Source organism: Callithrix jacchus, chromosome 2 (assembly GCF_049354715.1).
Source record: "Callithrix jacchus isolate 240 chromosome 2, calJac240_pri, whole genome shotgun sequence".
Taxonomy (NCBI): Eukaryota; Metazoa; Chordata; class Mammalia; order Primates; family Cebidae; genus Callithrix; species Callithrix jacchus.
Window position 1 is genome coordinate 187,039,398 of NC_133503.1, and position 25,496 is coordinate 187,064,893.

General features: G+C 34.2%; 1 non-coding gene across 1 annotated transcript; it reads right to left on the bottom strand.

The window, feature by feature from the left end:
- Nucleotides 1-591: 591 nt before the first annotated feature.
- Nucleotides 592-668, bottom strand: LOC118151928 (small nucleolar RNA SNORD81). Its single transcript, XR_004740319.1, has one exon. It is a non-coding gene; the product is annotated as a small nucleolar RNA SNORD81 (small nucleolar RNA).
- Between the last annotated feature and the right edge of the window lie 24,828 nt (nucleotides 669-25,496).

A 25,496-nucleotide genomic window follows, 5' to 3' on the forward strand; every position in this document is an offset into this window, starting at 1 on the left:
TTAACTTCACTAGTAATAAGTTGCAATAGAAAAGAACATAAGCCATTATTTTTGCTATTTAATTGTTAAAACTGAAAATGTCTGAAATAGTGCAATGTTGGTGAGGTCATGGGAAATCAGACGTTCTAGCATTCTGTAGTGGATAAGAAGACAGGCTCTGAAGTTATTATGGAGAGGATTCAAATCAATTTCCAGGTGGGTCACTTTGGGTAATCTGCCTATCAGATCTTAGTTCTCAGTACTTCCTCTGTCTGAAATTCACTCACTCAGTCATTACCATGGTTCTCTACCTCACTTGATGTAGTTGGCTAAAAGTACTAGCATATTAGAACTGTCAACCTGATCACATGTTTAAAACAGCAACACCAAATTTTATATTATTACCCACCATTTCTTCGTCTATCTAAGTTTACCTCTTAATTCTTACCAAGCCTGCAAAATGTATTTAACTACTTACCTCCTCTAGTAGATTATAAACTCCATGACCTTGGCGCTTATCCATGTCTTTCTTCACCAAATAGTCATAAACATAGCAGAGCAGACATCCCATAGCTATATATATATATATATATATATTTTTTTTTTGTCTTACAGACTATCTGATCTGTTATTATTCTCAAATATTCAGTGAGAGACTTTAAGTTGGAATGAGATGATCACATATCCAAAAACTATTTTTGAATAAGTGAATACATGAGTAATAAACAGAGGCCTAATTTTATTTTTTCTGGTTCATAAAATCAAGATAATAACAACTACTTCCAAAAAAAAAAAAAACAACAACCACTTCCCCTGTGGTCATTTTGAAGGTGTTTAACTATGATTCGATGTCTAGCACAGTTCTTAGTACATAGTTATCACTAAACATGTAATTGAAAATTTTGTTTCTTATTGCTTTTCTACAATTTCAGTGATTTTCCTATTCGAACAATCTGATTAGTGAAAATAATTTATATTAACGCTTCCTTAGGACTGCTTTCTTCTTTTATTTCTAAATGTATTTTGTTTAGGTCTTCTGATTGCATATATCATTGTTTTCAACATTTATTTATTTATTTTATGTTGTTCGTTATCAACATTTATTTTTTATATTTATGTAGGTTAGTAAGGGTTTTAAATTGCAATGGGTCTTCATTAGGAAATCGTATTGGAAAATACTTTCGGTAGTATAGTTTATGAAAACTAAGCTCTGATTTTTTATCTTGCCCAAATTCCTATCTAAGCGGTCTGGGGTGTCATGTCCTATAAACCATAAATTCTCATCAGATGGGTTTTATTTAACCCTATATATATTGTAACTTACTTTCCAACCTGACTCTGACATAACATTGTGAGACAAGGAAGAAAATAAAAATATTTTACCACTAAACATGTTTCTTTGCCATATCTTGAAATGGCCCTACAAAGCTGTCCCCCACCCCACCCCTGGGGAAAAATTTGCATCTGTGAAGAAGCTCTATTAACAAAGCTAGATCTTTTTCTTCTAGGCCCTCCCAATCCTGAAGAGATTAACTAAAAGTCTAGCACCTTAAAGATACTAACAGAAAACATTTGTTATCTATTGTCTCTAAGGGCAGCCACTGTAAGATGTGAAAAGAACTTTGGTCTCCACAATCTGTTATCTTAACCTGAACATTTCCTTTCTAACCATCCTAGGTCTTCAGATGAACTCAACCAACTGTCAAGTGGAAAATATTTAAATTTACTTATAGCCCGGAAGCATCCCCCGCTTCCCCACCACTGCTTTGAGTTGTCCCACCTTTCTGAACCAAGCCACTGTATTTCTTAGATGTATTTGATTGATGTCTCATGCCTCCCTAAAATGTATAAAACCAAGCTGCATCCCAACCACCTTGGGCACATGTTCTCAGGCCTCCTGTAGGGCTGTGTCACAGGCCATGGTCACTTGTATTTGGCTCAGAATAAATCTCTTCAAATTTTGTACAGAGCTTGACTTTTCTTGTTGACATTGAAAACACTATTGAATAATGCTCTTTAAGCACTGCTGCTATGATGATTAACAATTGCAGTAACTGACGGATGCAGACTGTCTGCATCAATAGTACAAACTTTCTTCGACAGAATAATTTTCTGCCAAAGATTATGTTCATTTATTCCAAAGTACATAGGACAGCAGGTTTACCAAATAAAATTTGAGAAAGGTTGCTATATCTGATCTTGATTCATTATTAGATATTCTCAGTGTTCCTGGCAATATTTTGTTGTTCTTTCAAATTCGCTGTCATGGAAAAAAATGATCATAATACAAATATTTTTTGTTTTCTTCAAGATGTTGGGAAGAGTCTGAGGACAGCTGCACACTTCTACTACTACAATTGATTTCAACACAACTCAGATAGTGGTTAAAGAAATTTAAGAATTATTATCTCATAGCTAGAGGATATTTGACTTTGCATTATTCTGTGTTCCAGTAAATGAACTCTGAGAATTAGGCCACCCTAGAGAGGCTTTATAACCTCAGGCCGACTCTGACTTTGGAAAGCCATTTACTTTCAGTGTCCTCATGTATAAAATGTGGACTGCTTGGATAACCGCCACTTCTTATCTAAATCTATGATCCATTTCTTTATAAGTTGCTTTTATGACTCCATGAGTGGGACACTCACTTCTGCATGACCATCTGTGAATTCTTGCTGAAACTCTGGGAATTTCCTTGAGTGATTGATTAAGATATACATTCAAAGGAAGAATGTTTTATAAAAGCAGTTTTGGTAATCTTGAAAATTTTGTGTCAGTATAGAGAAATACATATTGCACCTCTAAGGAACAGTTAAAAATATACTTCTTTAATATTTTCACACAGGTCATATCAGATCGGTCAGAATTATTCTCTCCTGTGTGTTACCATAATATTAAACACATGCCTCAGTCATATGGAATGTGAAAGACGGGGCTTATTTTTGCCACTTAATCCTTATTATGTCTGATCAACCTTTGTTTATAAACATATTTTGTAAGAATCTGAAGTACTCAAAAAAGTCAAAAATTGAAAAGGTGTTCTTTTGAAGCAAATATGAATCAAATACATAAATTTTACGGAAATCTTAAGGTAATAGTATCTCCTAAAGCCTGGAATTAAATGTCTGTCTTTCCTTATTCAAAAACTAAAACTTATTTTCAAAATAGTTTCTGATGACTCTGATAGGAAACATTTGCCTGAACATGTTATTTTATTAACCCTTGTTAAAATGTCATGGCAAAGAGAAGGTTAAGAAATTATTATGAGTGAAATTATTTCAGTTGCAATGGTTTGCAGATTAATTTTACCAGGAAATGTTGGCGCCACAGAGCATATTTTTCTCATTACCATGGGGTGGAGTGAACAGCCCCCAAACTTTAACTCATAAGCAAGGACCACAGGACAAGAAGTTTTTAACAAATAATATAGATCTGATGGGCAGAGCTTAAATAAATAAGAAGAAAAAGGATGTCTTAAATTTTGGAGGAGGAAATTTTTCCACACTGAGCAAGGAAATTAATTGAGATACAGATAAAGAAGCTGTCCCCTGGTGGGTTCCATATTCAGAGAAACACAGGGTTCCCTAGAATGACACCTTGGGGCAAGAAATGCTGAGAGAGTTCCGTTCTCAAGTCACATTCATTTTTTCCTCTCTCTCTCTCCTATATTATCTTTCCATTTTCCAATTAGAAAGTTCTTAAAGATGTATTTTTTGGCAAAGAATGTAGGTTTTTAAAATTCTGGTTACTGTGAAGACTAAAGTTTGAGAATTGCTGGAGTCTTATAGAAGTATTAGACTCTTAGATGTCTTGTGAGATCATCAAGTTTTTCTTCACATCTCAAATACTACTCTGTTTTTCCTTTCATTAGAATTATCCATACTTTCATCAAATCTTCTTTTGACTAAAGCTACATACATGAAAAGAGAGAACATTTTCTGGGGAAAAATTAAGTCATTCCTCAAAATATTGGTGTTTGTGATGCAATGAATAGGTAATTGCTTAGTAACACATATTGTTAACGAGGTTTTATCTTTTACTTATAGCTCAAATCAATTTATTTTGGTTGTTTAAAAATTCAGGGCTTTTATCTCTTTGATTATATTATGTTCATATTCTAAAATATATATTTATTTATTTCTATCTTATCATCGCTTTCACATAACATATCTGTAGTCTATTTAGACACTATTACCATATTGTATATGTCTTTTTGGTAAGAAAAAAGATCAGATGCTGTGTAAACAGCATTCCCAAGGTGAGGTGGGATTAAATAATACCATTTTACCCTGAAGTCTAAAAGTCATGTTTGAATCTTTCTCCATAGTCTATATATTTAGTAACTGATAAGAAGCAGATACTATAATATGTTACTCTTATTCATGTGTCTCACGTATTCATATGTTTTTCTTGAAATAAAGTGTAGATAATTTAAAAGAACAAATAATCTAAAAATAATTTATGTTCAGCTTTCTTGGGTTAGATAAGGTTTGTAATGCTTAAGTACCAGTTTCTGTCTTACTAGTTGAGTTATTTTGTATGCTAACATTAAAAAGTACTTGTTAATCTGTATTAAGCTCAGACAGCTAGGATAACGAAAGAGAATTTTTTACCGAATTACTATTACATACCCTTCAACAGTTAACCAACTAATTCATCTCATATGTTAGGAGATCTACCATGTCCCAGCCTCTGGTCTAGAATAGAAATGAGGTGTCACGTGTTTCTTGCTCTTTCTAATTCATCCTCTCATCCTTTAGGTAGACTCTGTCATTTTTTTAAGGAAAATTTTTCCAATTTCCCAAACTGTTACTCAAGGATACAGACAGTACTCTGCACCTCCCTTTCACATTATAGATGCCTTTTGAAAGTATGCATTCATGAATGAAAGCACCATGATGAAGGTGCTATGGTTTGGATGATTGTTTCCTCCAAACCTCATACTGAAATTTGGTCCCAGTGTCAGTGGTGGGGTCTAATGGAAGGTTTTTGGGTCATGAGGGTAGTTCCCTCATAAATAGATTAATGCCCTCCCTCAAGGTGAGTGAATTCACACTCTGTAAATGGCCTCCAGCGTTGGTTGTTTAAAAGAGCCTGGCATCTCCCCATCTCTCTTTTGCTCCTTCTCTGGCTGTGTGGCCTCTGCCTACTTAGGCTCCACTTCAGTTTCTGCAATGGGTGGAAGCAGCCTGAGGCCCTCACTAAATGCAGATGCCTAATTTTAAGCTTTTCTACCTATCAAAACTGGGAGCCCAATAAACCTTTTTTCTTTACAGATAATCCAGACTCGTATTCTTTTATAGCAACACAGAATGGACTAAGACAATGGGCCTTTTGCATGCCTACTTCAGTAATAAATTCAGGAGCAGTTCCTGTCAAACAGTAGATGCTCGGTAATTACCTGTTAAATGATATCAAATCAGGCAATATTTAAATCTTCTTTTAGATGAGTAGAACGACAGAAAAGTGATCACCTTTCTGTTGTCTAGTGCTATGATTAATATGTAGTATGGGACTTGATAGGTACCCAAAAGATATTTCTTTTCATGAGCATATTACAATATTACAAATAATGAAAGTGTAGCATTATAAGTATGCAGTTAAAATGGAAATTATGGGATTCCTAAAATCAAGATACTTTTAAATATAGGATATAATTAAAAATATGATTATTTTTTAAAAAGCTGAGATACAAATCATACCCAAGATAGGTTATAAAAGAGAACTGAACTGTGTGAGCTTCACAGTGTTGTAGTATGTTTAAGTTAGGATGAGGTCCTCAGTAGCTCCAACCCTTAGGATCATTTAGCACTTTATTTTTCCTTATCTCTACTGCTTCACGTAAGATATAATATTTAAGTAAAAATCACTGCTCAATGAATACTTTAAAAAACTCAACTGTTTCAAAGAACTGAATGACTTCACTTTGTTGCAAACACATTTCACTATAAATATGTTATATATTAAAATCAATAACATAAAATTAAAACTGACTAACATCACAGAAACACTATTTCATATATGATTGGTTAAAAGGCACTTCTAAATAAATATTACTCCGTGATGAAATGTGATATTTTTCTAATTACTTAAATCCAAAAAACGTTTAAAATATTATCTAAACTTGACCATATAGGAAGATATTGGAATTAATGTTCAAACTTTTTTGGGGTTTGGTCAGTGTTCTAGGCTGTGAGTTTACTTATCTCGTAGTTGTCATATTTATGACTATCTAGGTATAGTATACACTGATGCCAAACAAAATCTGGCTATATTTTCGCATAATATTTTAGTTGAAAGTAAGAGAAGGAAAGGAAAGCAGATAGTTAGTATAATATTTCCTGTGAGGCATAAAAGATATTTATCCTTATACTCAGTGGCATAGGCATTTTTTGTGTTTTTGAAAATGTTTACTTATAATTTATTTCTATAAGTAGCCCACATACATCACTGTATTGGCCAATTATGGGATAGTAAATGGTGAAGGATGAGCATGTTTAGGGAGAGAAAATCAGTTTAGTTTTGAAAATGTTTAACGTGTCTATGAAATATTCAAAGGGAAGTTTCTAATAGAAATTGAGATACACCATTCTGGACATGCAGTTGGCACTCCATGTTGGAGATAGAAATTTCAGATCACTTGGGACCATGAAACAATAGAGACGATAGAAAAAAAAAAAGATAATGTGTTAAAAGAGGGGAAATAGTTATATGTGTTGAATGCTACTGAAAGTAGCATATCAGTGTATTTTAATATGAGAATTTGCAAATAGTTCTTCAGTCTGGTATGTTACTAAAAACATCACAATGAAATCTCAGGAAATAGTTAGATGCATTTTGCCTTTATTTGTATAATTTTATTACGTAAGCCTGTTTCATTCCCATCTATCATCATTAGCTAGCACAATGCCTGGCTAGTAGTAGGCATTTAGTAAATATTTCTTGAATGAATAGTGAAAGAATAAATGCTTACATCAAAACAGTGGCACTTTACCACACGACTGCCTTCTAAAATCAATTATTCTTTGTGTTAAGTAAATGATTGTTTCTCATTGCACCTTTCTAGATCATCTGCCATTCAGATAATTCATAATTAATATTTAAGATTAAGTAAAGAGCTAATGGACATTTAGCACATATTTTATAGCTCAAACTACAATGTCAGCATCTTGGAGGTGCCAGTGTTTTTTCTATCTTCATACTAGCTGTTTTCATTAATCTCACCAGATTCTACATAAGTGTTCAATTAGATAGATCCTAGGACTTTACTCCTCTGTCAAAAACTTTCCATTTTCCATGTAACCTCCACAATACCAGACAATCTCACTTTCTGACTTTCAAGTTTCTTCCAATTCCAGCCCCCAATACTTCTACGCCTTCCCTTAGGCTAATCTCCTGCACAAGTTAATGCTAACTATATTGTTCCCCAAATCAAAATAGATGTCAATTCCAAGTACTAGATCTCATCAGCTTCTGACAAAAAATACAGTCTCACTTCCTCTTTGTGTAAAAATAATTGTGAGGACCTATGACTCCAGTTTCTATAAATTAGCAGTCTCCTTTATCAAGTTATTCCCCAGAAATTTTAAGCATTTCATAGGAAGATGTTTCACGAATAGGTTGAGACAATTATATCAGTTCATCCTGCTCCGGGTTTCTTATATATGCCTTGCCAAAATATCCATGGTGCTGCTATTATTTCCAAGACCTCTGTTTTGCTGGACACAGCTTTTCTCAGCTTTCAACTTCTAGGGCAACCTCCTGTCCCACAAACGTGCATGACATGGGGGAAAATATATGGTTTTCTCTATCATCAGTTATCTCCAAGCAGCTTATCTTCCTTTCAAAAACTGTCCATAATATAACTGAAATCAATTAGCATCTTTAAGAATGTTTCACCAAAATATGATGGATGGTTTACATATTGCTTCTCTAGTTAACTCTGCCCTAACTCTACACTAAGAAGTTTTTATGAGGCTAACCCTGTGCCTTGGATTTGTCTGCAGGCTCATATCCATGGAGAACTTCTTCATCTTTTTTTACTCATTGTTTTTGTTTTTGAGACAAGATCTCACTACGTTGTCAAGGCTGCAGTGCAGTGGCAGTGGCTATTCACAGTTGTGATCAGAGCACAATAGCTCATTGCAGCCTTGAACTCTTGGCCTCAAGCAATCCTTTAGCCTTGATTTGGTTTGGCTGTGTTCCTACCCAAATCTCATCTTGAACTGTAACTCCTATAATTTCCATGTGTTGTGGGAGATACCCAGTGGAAGGTACCCAGTGGGAGGTAATTGAATAATGGGAGTTGATCTTTCCTGTGCAGTTCTCCTTACAGTGAATAAGTCTCATGAGTTCTGATGGTTTTATAATGGGGCATTCCCATGCACACACTCTCTTGCCTACAGCCATGTAAGATGTGACTTTGCTCCTCCTTCACCTTCCATCATGATTGGGCGGCCTCCCAGTCATGTGGAGCTGTGAGTCCATTAAATCTCTTTTTCTTTATAAATTACCCAGTCTTTGGTATGTCTTTAGTAGCACATGAGGACAGAATAATATACACCTCAGCCTCCTGAGTAGCAGTGACTAAGCTTCCTCATCTTGGCCAAAATTTATTTAAGCCTCTTCATACTTCAGATAAAGTCCAGTTTAAATATCCTGGGACTCATAAAAGGAGATATTTGGAAGGGAGAAGATTTTAATAATAAAAGAGAAATAAACTCTTTTATAAGAAAGATATAGTTGTGTATTGTGTGTTTTGTGAAAGAATTAAGATGTATAAAGACAGTGAATTCAGAGGAACATGTATCATATGCCATTCGGTCAGGCAGTGAAAGAGAAAATAACTTGAAAATTTTTAGTTGCTTTTCCAAAAGCAAAATTAAAATAAGTACACAGTTGGAGGTAAGAAAATCTGACTGAAATGGCCGTCACTAAATCTAGTTGTCTCAATTAAAAAATAAAACTTCAACAAGGCTTCATGCACAGAAAAAATACAGAAATGAGGCAAACCAACTACTTGTAACAGGCTGAATCTAAATTGATTTATCTTTATTATTTTTAAAAATATTTTTAGAAATTTTTTTCATATGGAGGAAAGTTGCAAGGACATTATATTTGTAGTATTAAGAATATCACATATTGACATTGTTAATAATTTTTTACTCAATTTTCTTTATCATTTGACAGATTCCATTTTTAATTTATGCATATATTTATAAATGTAGATGTAATATGTATTTTGTTAAATTTGGACACAAATATATATACGAGTATATATATATATATATTCCTTTATCAATCTATCATGATGGAAGATCCAGGTAAGTGTCTTGGAATTGTGTGAGTAGAACACTATAGGTGATCTTATTTAAAATAATTTAGGTAATCAATTCATAGTGTTTACAGATCCTGTGTACTCTGTGAATCAGGTTCATGTTCTCTGACTACTGTGTTTTCTGCTGGCACCATTATGCACAGCACAGGTAGTCCAAGGGTCGTGAGTTTTGCATCACATTTTCCTTCCTCCTAGTCAACAAGACAGTGGAGGTTGGGAAGGGAGACTCACAAGTTTATGTTTTGGCTTTATCCCCACCCAAATCTCATCTTGAATTGTAGTTCTCATTATCCCCACATCGTGGGAGAGACCCAGAGGAAGTAATAGAATCATGGGGGCAGTTACCACCATGCCACTGTTCTCATGGTAGTTAGTAAGTTCTCATGAGAGCTGATGGCTTTCTAAGGGGCTTTTCCCAATTTGCTTAGCATCTCTCCTTCCTGCCATCATGCAAAGAAGGACATGTTTGCCTCCCCTTCCGCCATGATTTTGAGTTTCCTGAGGCCTCCCCAGCCCTGTGGAACTGTGAGTCAATTAAACCTCTTTTCTTTATAAATTATTCAGCCTTGGTCAGTTCTTTATAGCAGCATGAGAATGGACTAATACATAGGAATAGGTTAGGGAAGGAAATAAATAATATTTTTTCTATCCTCTTGCAGATCCATCTTATTATTTTCCATTTCTTACTCCAGAATGAAGCTTTCCAAAGAAGACTCAAAACAAAACTGACCAGTCCCTTGAAGAATCATAACCTACTGCTACTCATGAAGCAGATTTTTTTTTTGTACAAGGAAGATGACCTAAAAATATTCTGACATTGGCATATTTTCTAAAGTACACATTTCTGTTTCATCCACAGTTAATGTATTATGTTTGCAGAGTCAGTATCTGCTTTTAATTATGGATCAGAATTCTGAAAAGAACAAATGGAATTGAAATCAGAGACTGTGGTTGAAAATATGATATTGTATTTAATTATATTAAATTAATGTAGACTTTTCTCAATCTAGTTGATTATTTGATTGGCAAAATGGAATTATAATGAGTTGAAAATGGATGTATAGGAAACCACGGATATTCAGAATGATAAAGGCTCAATTATCTCTTTTGGCAATCTCTTTATACATTAGTCCCAAGCCAAAATATAAGTCTATGTTTCAAAGCTTCATGGATTTGCATTTTAATTTTTTTAAAAAAATATGCACTCCATCTGCTGTAGCATTATCAAATAAGGTATTTCCTTCATTAATGATGTAGCAAGCGGCATAGTTACAACTATTGCAGTTTTCCTTTTTACTTAAGAATGCATTTAGGCCTCTCATGTTAGTGGGAGAAATGTCATAAAAAATCTTCACAATGGAAAGTTGTAACACCAGTTATTAGCCATAAATTTTGTTTTGAGCTCAATATATTTACTTATCACATTTTCACACCAACCTTTAAAGTTTGAAATATTAAACCAAAATTATTTAAAAGTTAATTCTGAATCCACGATTTGCACACATTTTCGGTACATGGAGGCATACAATACGTTATTATCACTGTGATTTTAAAGGCAATGAGCTCTTCCCATACTCTTTCATTTACTCCTGCAATTCAGAGAAGAAAATTTAATGGTTTAAGTTGCCAATTGAATTCATCTGCAATAGGATGGAGGCTTTATTAACCTTCAAATGTTAAAAATATATCTACTCTTTTTTTTTTTCTCAACTAAACTGTTAGACTTAAGAATTGGCCTGCAGTCTAAACCACATGCTAGTCAGGAATGTTTTTAAATGACTGTTGAGTTGTAAACATGACCTGGTCAAAAGCAGGAAATGACTGGACAAGAACCTACTATGACTACAGTGTAAAGACATTGTTAAATTGAATTGATCATGGAAATGTTAGATTTCATGTGTGTGAAAGGTAGAGAATTTAACGAAAATTAGGTAGCTAAAAATGCTCATTTGGACTCTCCTGATGATTTATTGACAGTTGAAAGAAGCATGTTACTTTCCTTCACAGGTAAATAGATTATCGAGAATATCTACTCTGGCTTAAACTAATAACAACAACAAAAATTTATGGGAAGAATAGTTCTTAAAAGAAAAAAAATTCTTTTAAGAATTGTTCTTAAAAAAAAAAATTTATGGTAAGAATTGTTCCCACTTTGCTCAGCTACAAACTCTCCTTTTCATATGGAAATAAGGTTTGAGAAGAAAACCCATGTTTTTCTGGATGCATGTTTCTCCTGGATTCTGTTTTTTCAAATTGATCTACCTGCAGCGAAGATACATCTGCTCAGATATGGTGAGACTCCTCCTTGCAAAAATAACCTCTAGGTTGTCCAGTTTTTGCTAATAATTGGGAAGATGCATCTGTTTAATTCAGAAGCAAATTACTAGCAACTCCTATTTCATTCATATAGATCTAGAATCTTTTTCTCTTGTTTTCTCTATATGCTTCTGCTGTTTTGTTTCTCATGCAGCCCCACTGTAGAGTAGAAATAATCAGGTGTTTAATCCATTGCCCAAACAGCAAATATATATTTAAAATAGTTGGCAAAAATGTTATCTTACTCAAGGGATTTTTCTGCCCCTACCCAGCCTGCCTTTTCTGATTGTTTTGACATCAATGTAAACTATGTACAATAAATATTTAGGTGTAGAGTTTTGTAAAGGACAGATCCATGTAAAATATCAGCATTATCCAGCCAATTGTCAGTTATAATTGCATATCAGCTTATTGGCTCTGGGCATGCATTCGTTGCCATATGAATTCTTGGTTGGTTGGAATTATATAGAGGGGATAAATTGCACCCCTCTTTCTCAAATCTTAAAACCTGAGAGAGAGAAAGAGAGAGAGTCAGTTAGATGGAGATCAAAATGATAGCACTGTTAATCACACAAAACTTAGGAGAGTGTAGACCTGTAAGAGAAATGAACTCCAGACTCACTAAGACTTTACCTCTGAGGGCCAATGAAGTGTAGGTCATTAGGTGCAGAAAATACGCATTTCCTATGGAATTTCCACTGGTTCTTAAATAGGAAGAATGGGGATGAAGATGCTCAGGTATTTCTTCCAAATTAAATTAAGCCACTGAGTAGGTAAGAGTTTTCCTCTTTCCCAATGGAAGAAAGAGTGAGTGGTGTGGAGAGACCCCAGGGTGGTTTTACAGTAGATGTCCTTCACATACCAGGAGCCTAAAGAAATGGATGTTATCTGTAAAATGACAAGATAATTAGCTGTTTTATTCTTGATATTAGTGCTTTAAAACCATTATTCAGTCACTTGGTCTAATCCTGGACTCCTGGGCAGAACTGGACTTGCCTTCCAATACTCTATTACCTCCACAGAATTACCTGACTTTAAGATTCCTGGACTTTCCCTGGTGATTTAGGTCACCCTGGTCTAATTCAGGTTTTGCTTCTTTATTTCTTGATTATGTAGACTCAGAATCTTCTCCACATCCAACTGTGGTTTCTAAATGTGGTCTCTGGGCCTTTTGACTTGTACAACTTGACTTTTACAATTTTAATTAAGTAATTCTCCTCAACCAAGCCCTAAATTTTGGCCTCCCTCTTTGAAATCCAGGTCGTAGTGTAATGTGTAATGTGTTGCTTGTTTGTGTGTGTATGTGTGTGCTTATGTGTATGTGCGTTTCCTGATTCCATACTTTGTTCAAGCTCTTACTTTGTTTTCCTTGGACTATTCTATTTTTTTTTTAGTCTACCTTGGCAAATTTTGGTATTTTTTCATACACCCAGCAGAGTAGCAAAAGCAGGACAAATATTCGGTAATTTTAGGAACCTGTTTGTATGCCACCTCCACAACCTTTAAAGACGTGATCTTCAACAAGTCATGTATCTTGAACTTCATTCACTTACCTGGAGAAAGTTCTTGCAACAAATCAGTAGCTATTAAAGAAGTTATCATAAAATGTTTTTGGCAAATTTTCTGGTAAAAAATGCCTTTGACATTTTCCAAAAGGTAACTTTTGTAATTTCTCATGAGCTTATGTAATTTGAACTCCTTTCTCACCTAGTAAAAGGGACTCAGAAAGCCCAAACTTTAGGAATTGATATGACGTTTTGCCTACAACACTCTTATCTTTATTTTTTCTTTTTGAGATGGAGTCTCTCTCTGTTGCCCAGGCTTCAGTGCAGTGGCGGGATCTCAGCTCAATGCAATCTCTGCCTCCCGGGTTCAAGTAATTCTCCTGCCTCAACCTCCCGAGTAGTTGGGATTACAGGCGCATACCTCCATGTCCGACTAATATTTTTGTTTGTTTGTATGCGTGTGTGTGTGTGTTTTAGTAGAGACGGGGTTTCACCGTATTACCCAGGCTGGTCGCAAACTCCTGAGCTGAGGCAGTACAGCAGCCTTGGCCTCCTAAAATGCTGGGATTACAGGCGTGAGCCACCGCGCCCTGCCGCACAACACTCTATTTTGGTTCTGTGCCACTTTATTATTTATTTACTTACTTATTTAAATTTTGGCTCGGTAACTTTTTATATTAACATTATATACATTCATGCTTCATTTGTCTGCACTCTCATTGCCTCCCTCCTTTAAAGTCCTTATAATTAATTAGTTCATGATTGTGCATTATATGTCCATTTTACATGAAGTTACTAAGCTCATAGGAATTCATTTTGATAATTTAGTAAATAATAGATGCTTAGCAATAAAAAGATGTGGAAAACTGAATGAATTCAGTTAAAGTATTCATGAATTTTTGAGATGATTTAGGGAAACAATTTCTTTTGCCAGTTTGTTGGGCATTGGCATTATCAACACAAAAGGCATTGAGATAACAGAAAAGGTTGTAACCACACACTTTCCTCTCTCTGAGTTACATTATATATACAGAAATAATTGTGACAAGGCAGATTAAGAACTTTAACAATGAGAAATGATTATGTGGTCCCTAAACAGTCTGAAGGTAATATTAGGTTACTGAGGGGTACATAAATAAGCAAGAGAAGACACACTAATCTTGCAAGTAAGATTTCTAATCACAAAAATTCTATTGTAACATTTGAAACATGATTAACTGATTATGTACAGTATATGATTATATAGGCAAATATGAAATTTTTAAATTTCTGTGTAAATATTTTCTCACAAGGCATAGAACAAAAAATTGGCAATTAAAAGTGGGCAACAAACTATTTTCTTATTCTCTTTGTTTCACACAAATAACACAGTTTCATAAGTGAACTATCATTGTCCACAACTAATTTTAGAACCAAAAGAAAACTATTTTGGTGGTTTTTATCTGTTATAAAAGAAAAAAGTATATGCTGTGGAATGAGCAATTATTTGCTAGGTGGTAATAGTTGCTCACATTTATTGAGTCAATGATACAGCCCCTCTTCAAAACTGTTTACAGGCCTCAATTTTTTTTTTTTTTTTTGAGACAGAGTCTCATTCTGTCGCCAGGCTGGAGTGCAATGGTACGATCTTGGCTCACTGCAACCTCCGGCTCCCTGGTTCAAGCAATTCTCCTGCCTCAGCCTCCCGAGTAGCTTGGACTACAGGCGTGCGCCACCACACCCAGCTAATTTTTGTATTCTTTTAGTAAAGACTGGGTTTCACCGTGTTGGCCAGGATAGTCGCGATCTCTTGACCTCATGATTCACCCGCCTTGGCCTCCCAAAGTGCTAGGATTACAGGCCACCGTGCCTGGTCAGGCCTCAACTTATTAATTCTCACAATAATCCTCCAGCCTCACTGTTCCCCTGATAACAGAAACAAAAGAGGTAGAGGGGCATCTATCATACCTTTGGAATAAAGAAAATGAAAAGGTACTGTATACTTCCTGGATTTAAGCAGCTCACGGTATAGCGAGAAGAAAAATAAATAAATTTATGATTTCAATTTAGAGGAATAAATATTATGATTCAGAACTATTCCAGATATTGTCTCAGTACATGGAGGTAGACAGGAAGAAAGTCATTCAGCTATTCTTATTACGCATTAAATGTTCAAATAAAACAGTCTGAGATATTAACGCCATCAATTAATTGGTGGCATTAGGCTTGCCATTTTATTTTTATAGATGTATATTTTTTCTGAATGTGTCTGAGTCCAAGAATGGGCAAAAAATAATTTTCTACTTTGGATTAAGGTATAAAGGTTTTTGAAAGTCTGTGTTACTAACTTGTTGAATTCATAATATACTGCCTATGACACAAATTGTAAACCTTTGTTTTTCTAAAATAAAGTAATTGACCAGCTGTAAAAAGAAATAAGGCCCAATGCTGATGAAAATTCAAACAATGCTTTGATATTCAAGTATAGAAATTGGGCACAGGATACATTCTGATGAAAATTGCCTCAAAGATCAACTTGAAAGGATAGTTCTTGACTATCCTTCATGCATATAACCCCTTTTCATATTTGTCTATCTCAAAGAAATATTTTTCTGTCATAGCATGACTATCCATTATGTAACCAAAAGCACATAGCTTCACTTGAAAGAATCAATTCAAATATCATCAATTACTCTATATACTTCCGAATCTAGAATCTTGATTTACTTTTTTTTTTCCCCTAGAACTCACCAAATTTTCTCTCTGTGCTTTGCTGTTTCCAAGCTAAATTATAAGGTGAGTTACATGTACATGAAATACGCAGCTGGTCCCAGAACTACCAACAGTATCTAAGCCTTTGTTTTTACGTGATTCATCCCATGAGTCTTTTGCTTTTTGTAAGAAACACAGCTCTTGGCTTTTGCGACTTTCTGTGGTTTTTAAAATTTGTTTTGGACCCCCAACTTGTTTCCCGGGATTCTATTCATTCATAAGACTTTCCAGCACATGTTTGCATAGACTCCACTTAGCAGCAGCAACCCTATTTTCCTCTGATAGGCCGAATTGTTTACCCAGATATTCATCATAGAACGCTAACAAAATATATTGTGTAGGTGAATCCGAAGCTTACATTGTCCAGGTTGCAATGTTAACTCTTACTTAAATAAAACCACTGTTTTTTACAAGGTAGAAATAGTTTTTTCTTTAGACATAGAATCTATAATTAAGATTCCAGCAGATTAAGAAATCTTTTTTAAGTAAAGTATATGTAATAAAAGAGAACTATTGCTCATTGACTTTAAGCATACACTGCACCCTATAGGATAGCCTCCCAGTTTCATAAAGTTGAATCATCCAGATAGCTCTGCACCTGAACCTCTTGGGTCACCCCACTTTTCTATACATCATGAACTAATTTCATTACATTGTAAGATCAATAAAGACTTGGATGGATAACAGACTTTTGCTATTTTCTTTGAAAGTGTGTTTCTTGCTAATAGCAAGATCGTGTGGGAAGTTCTGAAGAAAAAATATATAAGTATATATATATAAATATATGTTCTGAGTATATATAAATTAAAGGAAGAAAGAAAAAATACACAGAATGAGGAATGCTTTCAATATTCATATGTAGCAAAATTATTCCAACAGAAGAAATAGAACATATGAGTGTTGGAAGGGAATATTCAGAGATGACAGTGATGATGTTGTTTTCCAAATGTGTTCACATGTAAAACAATAATGGAAATAAAACAAACTATTACACTTAGATATCTGTTACTAGCCACAGTTTCTTCACTCCATGGCTTTGTTGCCAACAATTGTCTGTTCTTTATGGTCTAACCTTAATTATTAACATCCCAGCATTTACTGGGGCCATATATGTTTATAAGTAACATAATATCTAAACATTTTGATGCAATCAAAACACACACACACATATATATATTTAATGAGGAAAATATGTATGGTAATTTAAGACAATAGACTAAATGCTTCTAGACTTATAAGGTTTCTCTTTATCTCAAGAATATAGCAATACTACTATAAGAACAGAAGTTGGCATTTATTCCTTCATAAATTACAGGGGTATTCTAAGTCTTCTAATGGTTACATTTAAAAATATGCAAGGAAATTGGCAATCATATTTTCAGAATGGCATAAGACAATGTTACTTCCATTCAGTGAATAGAATTTTAGTGTTCCAAATTATGACCATTTCCTGCAGAAGGTTTTCTTTTCCCGAGCAGCTACTTTCAGAGATAAGAATATTCCATAATTAATTTCCAGTCATTGTCTGTTATGCTTCTAGTAATGTATTTCTGTGCTGTAATAAGCAAAAGATAGTGTTACAAAATAAATGTAATCCACATTTTCTATTTTTCAAAGCCTTTTCTTTGAAAGCATGAAAAGTTTTGTGTTTAAAATTGTAAGTTATGCAAATTACATTCAAACAAATTACTGGCTTAGAAAGTTTAAAGTCTTTAGCTATGTGCTAGTTCCTCTGAAAGATAAACATAAGCATAACCAACTTTCTACTACAAGCTTAAGGGGAATATGGCTGGGCACAGTGGCTCACATCCGTAATCCCAGCACTTTGGGAGACTGAGGTGGGTGGATCATGAGGTCAGTAGTTCAAGATTAGCTTGACCAATGTGGTGGAACCCTGTCTCTACTAAAAATATAAAAATTAGCCAAGTGTGGTGACACACACCTGTAGTCGCAGGTATTAGGGAGATTGAGGCAGGAGAAGCACTTGAACCTGGGAGGTGGAGGTTGCAGTGAGCCAAGATCGTGCCACTACACTCCAGCTGGGCAACAGAGAGAGACTCCACCTCAAAAAACAAAAAACAAAAAAAAAACAAAGCTTAAAGGGAATACGGACTTTTAGTTAGGGCCATTGAAAAGTATATAGAGAACTGAGTACAAGGCAGAAATCAAACTGCATTGCAAAGAACAAAGTATATGTGATGAAGTAAGTCATGCTTAAAATAATTTTTAAAGAATGAATAGGGTTTTATAGGTAGATATGTAAGAGAGGAAAGGCATTTAACAAAAAATACTTGTATATGAGCAAAAACTTAGAGGCTGGAAAATTTGAGACACCATTAGTATCACACATTTACTTCAGTTTGTATAGATTACATAAATATTTTAAAATAACTGAATGATGAGAATTCATGGACACATGGGGGGAAAAATACACACTGGGGCTTGTCAGCGGGTGGGGGATGAAAGGAAGAAGAACATCAGGAAGAAGAGCTAATGGATGTTGGGCTTGAAACCTAGGTGACGGGATGATCCGTACAGCAAACAATGGTGTCACATGTTTACCTGTGTAACAAATCTGCACATTTTGTACATGTATCCCTGAACTTAAAACAAAAGTTGGAAATTTAAAAAAAAATAATAAAAATTTTTGAAAAGTGTAGCCAGCTGTAATCTGGGAAAGGGTTGTGGTGCTGGTTCATTTAAAATTTTGAAAAATTAAGATTGTGAAATATATAACTAATGAATTAGGCAATGAAAATGATTAGCACTGTGCTTAAGAAAGATTGATGGGACAACACCACAATACATAAAAGAAAGGTAGTTGAAGTGCTGACAGATATAAAGTCAACAGGATTATTTCAGTAATCCTAGCTTGTATGAGTAATCCTACAAATGTAGCCTTAAATGTAGAGATAGAAAGAAGAAAATATCTTGAACAAAACAAAGAAAGCAAAATAAAAGCATGTTAAAAGTAGAAAAGATGAATGTGGTTGCTCATAAAATTAGGTGAGGTGAGAAAAATAACACAAAAATAACTAAAGCCTTAAATTTAGCTATTAGAAGATTCATGCTTCATTACTAAGAGTTATTAAAGGTATGATTTAGAGCCATGTCTCAGAGTGAGCCTAATGGATAGCCTTTAATTGTTGATGACTTTAGTCCAATAGTTCTTCATGACTGTTGCCATATTAAATGACACAAATATGGTAAAGTATAATTTCCTAAAATCTTTGAAAAAATTTGAGTGATAGTTGCCTGTTTATAAAAAAAGTTGATAATTGGTCTACGGGAATTAAAGTAACTTCTTTATATGATATGCCTTTAGATTGTTTTAAACTTTATGCTTTAATATTTCACAAATATAAGATATGCATTTACAGCACACACATTATTTAAGTGAATAGAAGATGGTAAAGCACACGAGTTTACATAAATAGGTCAAGGGGTGATGTCAGCAAGGATGTCAAAATAGAATTTTTCTAGCGCTACTCTGTCCACCAAAACCCATCTAGAAATTATCCATAAGCAGGAATACCTTTATGAATATCACAGAACTTGACAGTGAGGCTGAGACATCATTTTAGACCACATCAATGAGAAAAGCCGTGCTTGAAGGTCTTCCCCAGTCCTAGTGGCAACTGCAGTTCAATGATTCCCTTCAGAGGGAGCATATGGTCTCACCCATCCCCAGGGGCAAGTCCACCAAGTCCTGGTGCTCTGCTTAAGCCTAGCCTAGGCTGGGATGCAAGCCCAAGTCCACACGTATCTGGAGTAAAGCCTCCGGTCCTGCTGACTCTACGAGGTCACATAACAATTCCAGTAACCTCACCAAGCCTGGAAGCCCAGCAAATGGCCCTGCCCAACTACAGATGCCAAGCAACAGTACTGTCCTGCCAGAAAAGATGACCTACAACCACGTCCAATTAGAATAAATTACACAGTCCAGCCAGCAGCGTTGTCTGATGACAGAGTCCAATGAGTGGTCTCACAGAACAAAGGAGTACAGTATGCAGTACATTTGACATCAAACAAGAAGCAACCAGTCTCAACTAGTCAACTGGCACTGAGGTCTGCTTGTGTACAGTTGCTGCCAGTAGGCTCATCCATAACATCAGGATAGACTAAATAGTACATGTATCAGCACCGAATAATACCTGCAAGGGCCAGAAGAAATGGCCATTTACTCAAATGTGAAGGCATCACTGCAAAGACACAGGCTTAAGAAGAATTATAAGAATATGACACACCAAAAGAAACTAATAAAGCTGCAATAGTATACACAGAGGAAATAGAGATTTATGAAATGATAGACAAATAATTCAGAATAATATTCAAAGAAGTTCAGAGAACTCAAAGAAAAATACAGATAGAAAATTAAATTTGTGATTACAATTTGTGAGTAAAATAAGTTTTACAAAGAAATAAAAACAATTAAGAAATACAATGAGAGATCATAGAGATAAAGAATACAGTAACTGAACTAGAAAATTCAGTGGTAAGCTTCAAAGGTAGACTTGATGAAGCAAAAGAAAATAAACTCAAACATAATACCTTTGAAATTTTTCAGTTAGGCCAGGCGTGGTGGCTCACACCTGTAATCCAAGCACTTTGGAGGCCAAGGCAGGCAGATTACCTGAGGTCGGGAGTTTAAGACCAGCCTGACCAACATGGTGAAACCCCGTCTCAAAAATAAATAAATAAATAGATAGATAGATAAAAGAAATTATTTAATTAGAGGAGTAAAAAAGAAAAATAGTCTGTGCAAATTATGGGTCACCATCAAGCAAAATAACCTTAACATAATAGGAGTTTCAAAAGAAAAGATAAATAAAAAGGCCAAGAAAATGTATTTAATAAAATAATGGTGGAAAATTTTGCAGATTGAAGATAAGGCAACACATCCAGGTCAAGAAAGTTCAAAGGAACATTATTTTGGGTTGTCTAATAAATTCAACCCAAAAAGGAGTTCACCAAGACATCTCATAATCAAATTATGAAAAATCAAAGACAAAGAAAGAATACAAAAGCAGCCAGAGAAAATAAAAAGATCACATTAAATGAAGACCCAATCTTAATTGAAGACATTAGACATTCAGTGAATTTCTTAGCAGAAACCCTGCAGGCCAAGAGATATGGGATGATATATTCAAAGTGCTGAAGGAAAGACTGTCAATAAAGACTATTTTACCAGCAAAGCTATGATTCAGAAATGAGGTATAAACAAATACTTTTCCCAACAAACAAAAACTAAGGGTAATTATTATCCATAGGGCTACTTTAAAGAAATTGCTAATGGAAAGTATTTAAGCTGAAATGAAAGCCCGTAACTAATTCTGTAAAAACAAGGAAAAAACTCAATGGTATAAGTAATGTATAGTCATAGTGAGAATTCTTTAATAGTGTAAATATGGTGTTTAAAGCAATATTTTTCCTACTATAAGGCTTATATTGTTTGCATATTTGTTCTCTCCAAATTTCATGTTGAAATTTGATCCCCAGTGTTGGAGATGGGGCTGGGAGGTGGGAGGTATTTGGGTCACGGGGAGTGTATTTTCTCATTAAAGGGTTGGTGCTGTCCTTGTGGTAATAAGTGAGATTTCACTCTTTTAGTTCCCAAGAGATCTGATTGTTGAAAAGAGCCTGACACTTTCCTCCTCTTTGTTTCCTCCTTCATCTCTCCATACAATGCCTGCTCCCTCTTGCATTCTGCCACAAGTGGAGGCTTTGTGAAGCCCTCCTCAAAAGTAGATTCTGGTGCTATGCTTCTTACACAGCCTGCAAAACCATGATTCAGATAAACCCTTTTTCTTTAGAAATTACCCAGCTTTGGGTATTCTTTTATAGCAACAAAATGGACTAAGACATAGGGTTAAAAATCAAAACTATTAAAGCAAAACTATCAAAGCTAAAACAACTGTATCTACAATACACTGTTAAGAGATACAAGTTACAAAAACATAAACATTGACACCAAAATTATAAAAGGTGAAAGTGTAGTTTTTATATGTGATTAAAATTAAGTTAGTGTGTTATAAGATGTTTTATGGAAACCTAATGATAACCAAATATTAAAAACCATTAATAGTTACCACAAAGTGTAAAAAGAAAGGATTCAAAGCTTATCACCACAGACAACCACCAAATCATAAAGGAAGACAGCAAGAGAGGAAGGAAAACACAAGACTTACAAAACAATCAGGACACAGATTACAAAACGGCAGTAGCAAATCTTTATTTATTAATAATTACCTTTACTGTAAATGGATTAAATTATCCAATAAAAAACATACATTGGCTAAATTGATGCAGAAGAAAACAGCAACTACAATAAAAATATATGATTCAACCATATGCCTCCTAAAGGCTGAATGTAAAAGGATTGAAAAGGTATTCTACACAAATGGACACCAAAATAGAACAGGAGTAGCTATACTTACATCAGACAAAATGGATTTTAATAAAAAACTATATAAAGGAGACAAAGAAGTTTATTACACAGTGATAAAGGGATTAGTTCTTGAGAGGACATAATACTTATAAATATATGTGTACAACAAAATTAAAGTACCTATATACCTGAAGCAATTATTAAACAATCTGAGAAGATATTTAGACCTTAGCACTCCAATAGTGGAAGCCCTCAGTGCTCTACTTTGAACAACAGACAGACTGTTTAGATAGAAAACTAATAGAGAAATATTGGACTTGAATTACATTTTAGGCCAAATGAACCTAACAGATATTTATAAAACATTTCATCCAGTAGCAGCACATTCTTCTCAACTATGCACAGAATATTATCCAAAATAGATCACGTTAGGCTACGTAACAAATCTTAACAAATTTAACAGGACTGAAGTTACATCAAGTAAGATTTTGACTCACAATGCCATGAAACTAAAAATCAATAACCAGAGAAAACTTGGAAATACACAAATATGTAGAAATTAAATAACACAGTCCTAGAAAATGGCCTCTGAATAAATTAAACAAAACTTAAAATGTCTTGATACAAAGGAAAATGGAAACATATCTACCAAAACTTAGGAGATGGAATACAAGCAGTTCTAAGAGGAAAATTTATGGTGATAAGCGTTATATTTTCTTTAAAAAGAGAAAAATCTCAGTCTGATGTTATAACTCAAGGAACTAGACAAACAAGCAAGAACAAGCTAAGTCCAGAGGAGCAGAAGAAAGAAAATAGCAAAGATCAGAGAATAAGCAAATGAATACAGATTAGAAAAACAAAGAAAAATCAATGCAATTAAGAGCTTTTTTTTTAAAGACAAGCAAAATTGACAAACCTTTAGCCAGACTAGGGAAAAAAGAGAGAAGGTTCAAAATAACACAATTAGAAATGAAAGAAAAGACATTACAATTAATACCACAGAAATACAAAGGATGATAAAAACCTACTTTGAATAACTATGCCAACAAATTGGATAATACAGTACATATGAATAAATTTCTGGGGATATACAACATACCAAGACTGAATCATGAAAAAAATTGAAAATGTGAATGAAAATGATTAAGGAAATTGAATCAGTAACAAAAGGTGTCCTCTGAAAAAATAAAAAAAAAAAAAAAAAGCCTAGTAGCAGAAGACTTCACTGCTGAATTCTACCAAACATTTAAAGAAGTAATGCCATTTTTTCTCAATACTTCCAAAAAAATTAAAGTGAAAGGAATACTACCAAACTCATTTTACGAGGCCAGCATTACCCTAATGCCAGAGCTAGACAAGAATACTAGAAAAGAAAATTATAAGGCAATATTGCTGATGAACATAGATACAAAAATCCTCAACAAAATATTACTAAGCCAAATTCAACAATGCATTAAAAAATCTTTCACCATGATCAAGTGGATTCGTCCTTGGGATGTGAGGATGATTCAACATATGTGAATCAATAAATGTGATAGACCACATCATAAATACAACTACTATTAACAGATTAGGTATAGAGGAAATGTGCCATAACACAACAGAGTCTATATATGACAAACCCATAGCTAACATCATTCCCAACAATAAAATGTTGAAAGTTTGTCTCCTAAAATAAAGCACAAGGTGAGGACACCTATTCTCACCATGTCTTTTTAATGTGGTACTGGAAGTCCTAGCCAGAGCAGTTAGGCAAGAAAAAGAAATGAAAGCCATTCTATTAGAAAAAGGGAGGAATGAAATCATTCCCATTTGCTACTGACATGAGTTTACATATAGAAACCTATAAAAAATTTAACAAAAAACAGAACTGATAAATTCTGTTAAGTTGAAGGATATAAAATCAATGCACATAAATCAGTAGTTCTATATATTAATCACAACAATACAAAACAGAAATTAAAAAACAATCCCATTTACCAAAGCAGCAACAACAATGTAACATGTAGAAACAAATTTAACTAAGGAGGTAAATAATTTGTATATTAAAATCATAAACATTAATAAAAAATAGAAAAACACACAAATAAGTTGAAAGATATTTTATGCCCAGGGTTTGGAAAAACTAATATTATGAAAATTTCTGTACTACTCAAAGTGATCTACAGATTCAATGCAACCCCTATCAAAATTCCAATGTTATTTATCAGGGGAAAAAAAAATAATCCTTATATTTGTTATAAGTTGCAAAGGTTTTCTCATGTATTTCTTTACGTAAGTTTTATAGCTTTAGATTCTATAATATATTTTGCTTAGATCTATAATATATTTTGAGTTTTGTTAATGTAACACATGACTATGAATCCGTGTTCTTTTTTTGCAATTATACTTCCTTCTTGAACTATATTGGCAGCTTGTCAAAAAACAATTAACAAATATCTGTGGGTATATTCCTAGAATCTAGATGCTATTACATGAATTTAAATCTATCATCAGCCAATATCATATCTTTTGATTATTGAAGCTTTTCAAATTCTGAATTTAAGAGGCATAAATCTTCCAAATATGTTCTTCATTTTCAAACTTTATTTGACTATACAGATCCTTGGCTTTTCATTTAAAATTTATTATTAATTTCTGAATTTCTATACAAAAATAGTCTGCTGATTTGGGGTTTGGGCGGTATCAAATCTCTATATAAATACAGGAAGTAGGCTCTTAATGAAATTGAGTCTTCTAATCCATAAACACAATATCTACCTTTATACGTGTCTCCATTTATGTAGGTCTGCTTCACTTTGTCTCATCAATATATTCTCATTTTTAACATATACATTCTGCCTATGATATGTTACATTTTTTTCTAAGTATTATGTATTTATTGATGGCATGATTTTAAAATATCAATTTGACATCATTGATTGCTAAACTATAGGAATAAAATTTATTTATTTAAATTTTCCACTTGTACCCTCCAATCATGCAAAGTTTATTTTTGATTGTTTTTAAATTGTGCTATAGGTTCTGGGGTACATGTGCAGATCCTGCAGGGTTGTTGCATAGGTACATACATGGCAAGGTGGTTTGCTCCTTCCATCCCCCCATCACCTATATCTGGCATTTCTCCCCCTGTTATCCCTCCCCAACCTCCCCCCACCCACTGTCCCTTCCTTAGCCCCACCTCCAAGAGATGCCAGTGTGTGATGCTCCCCTCCCTGTG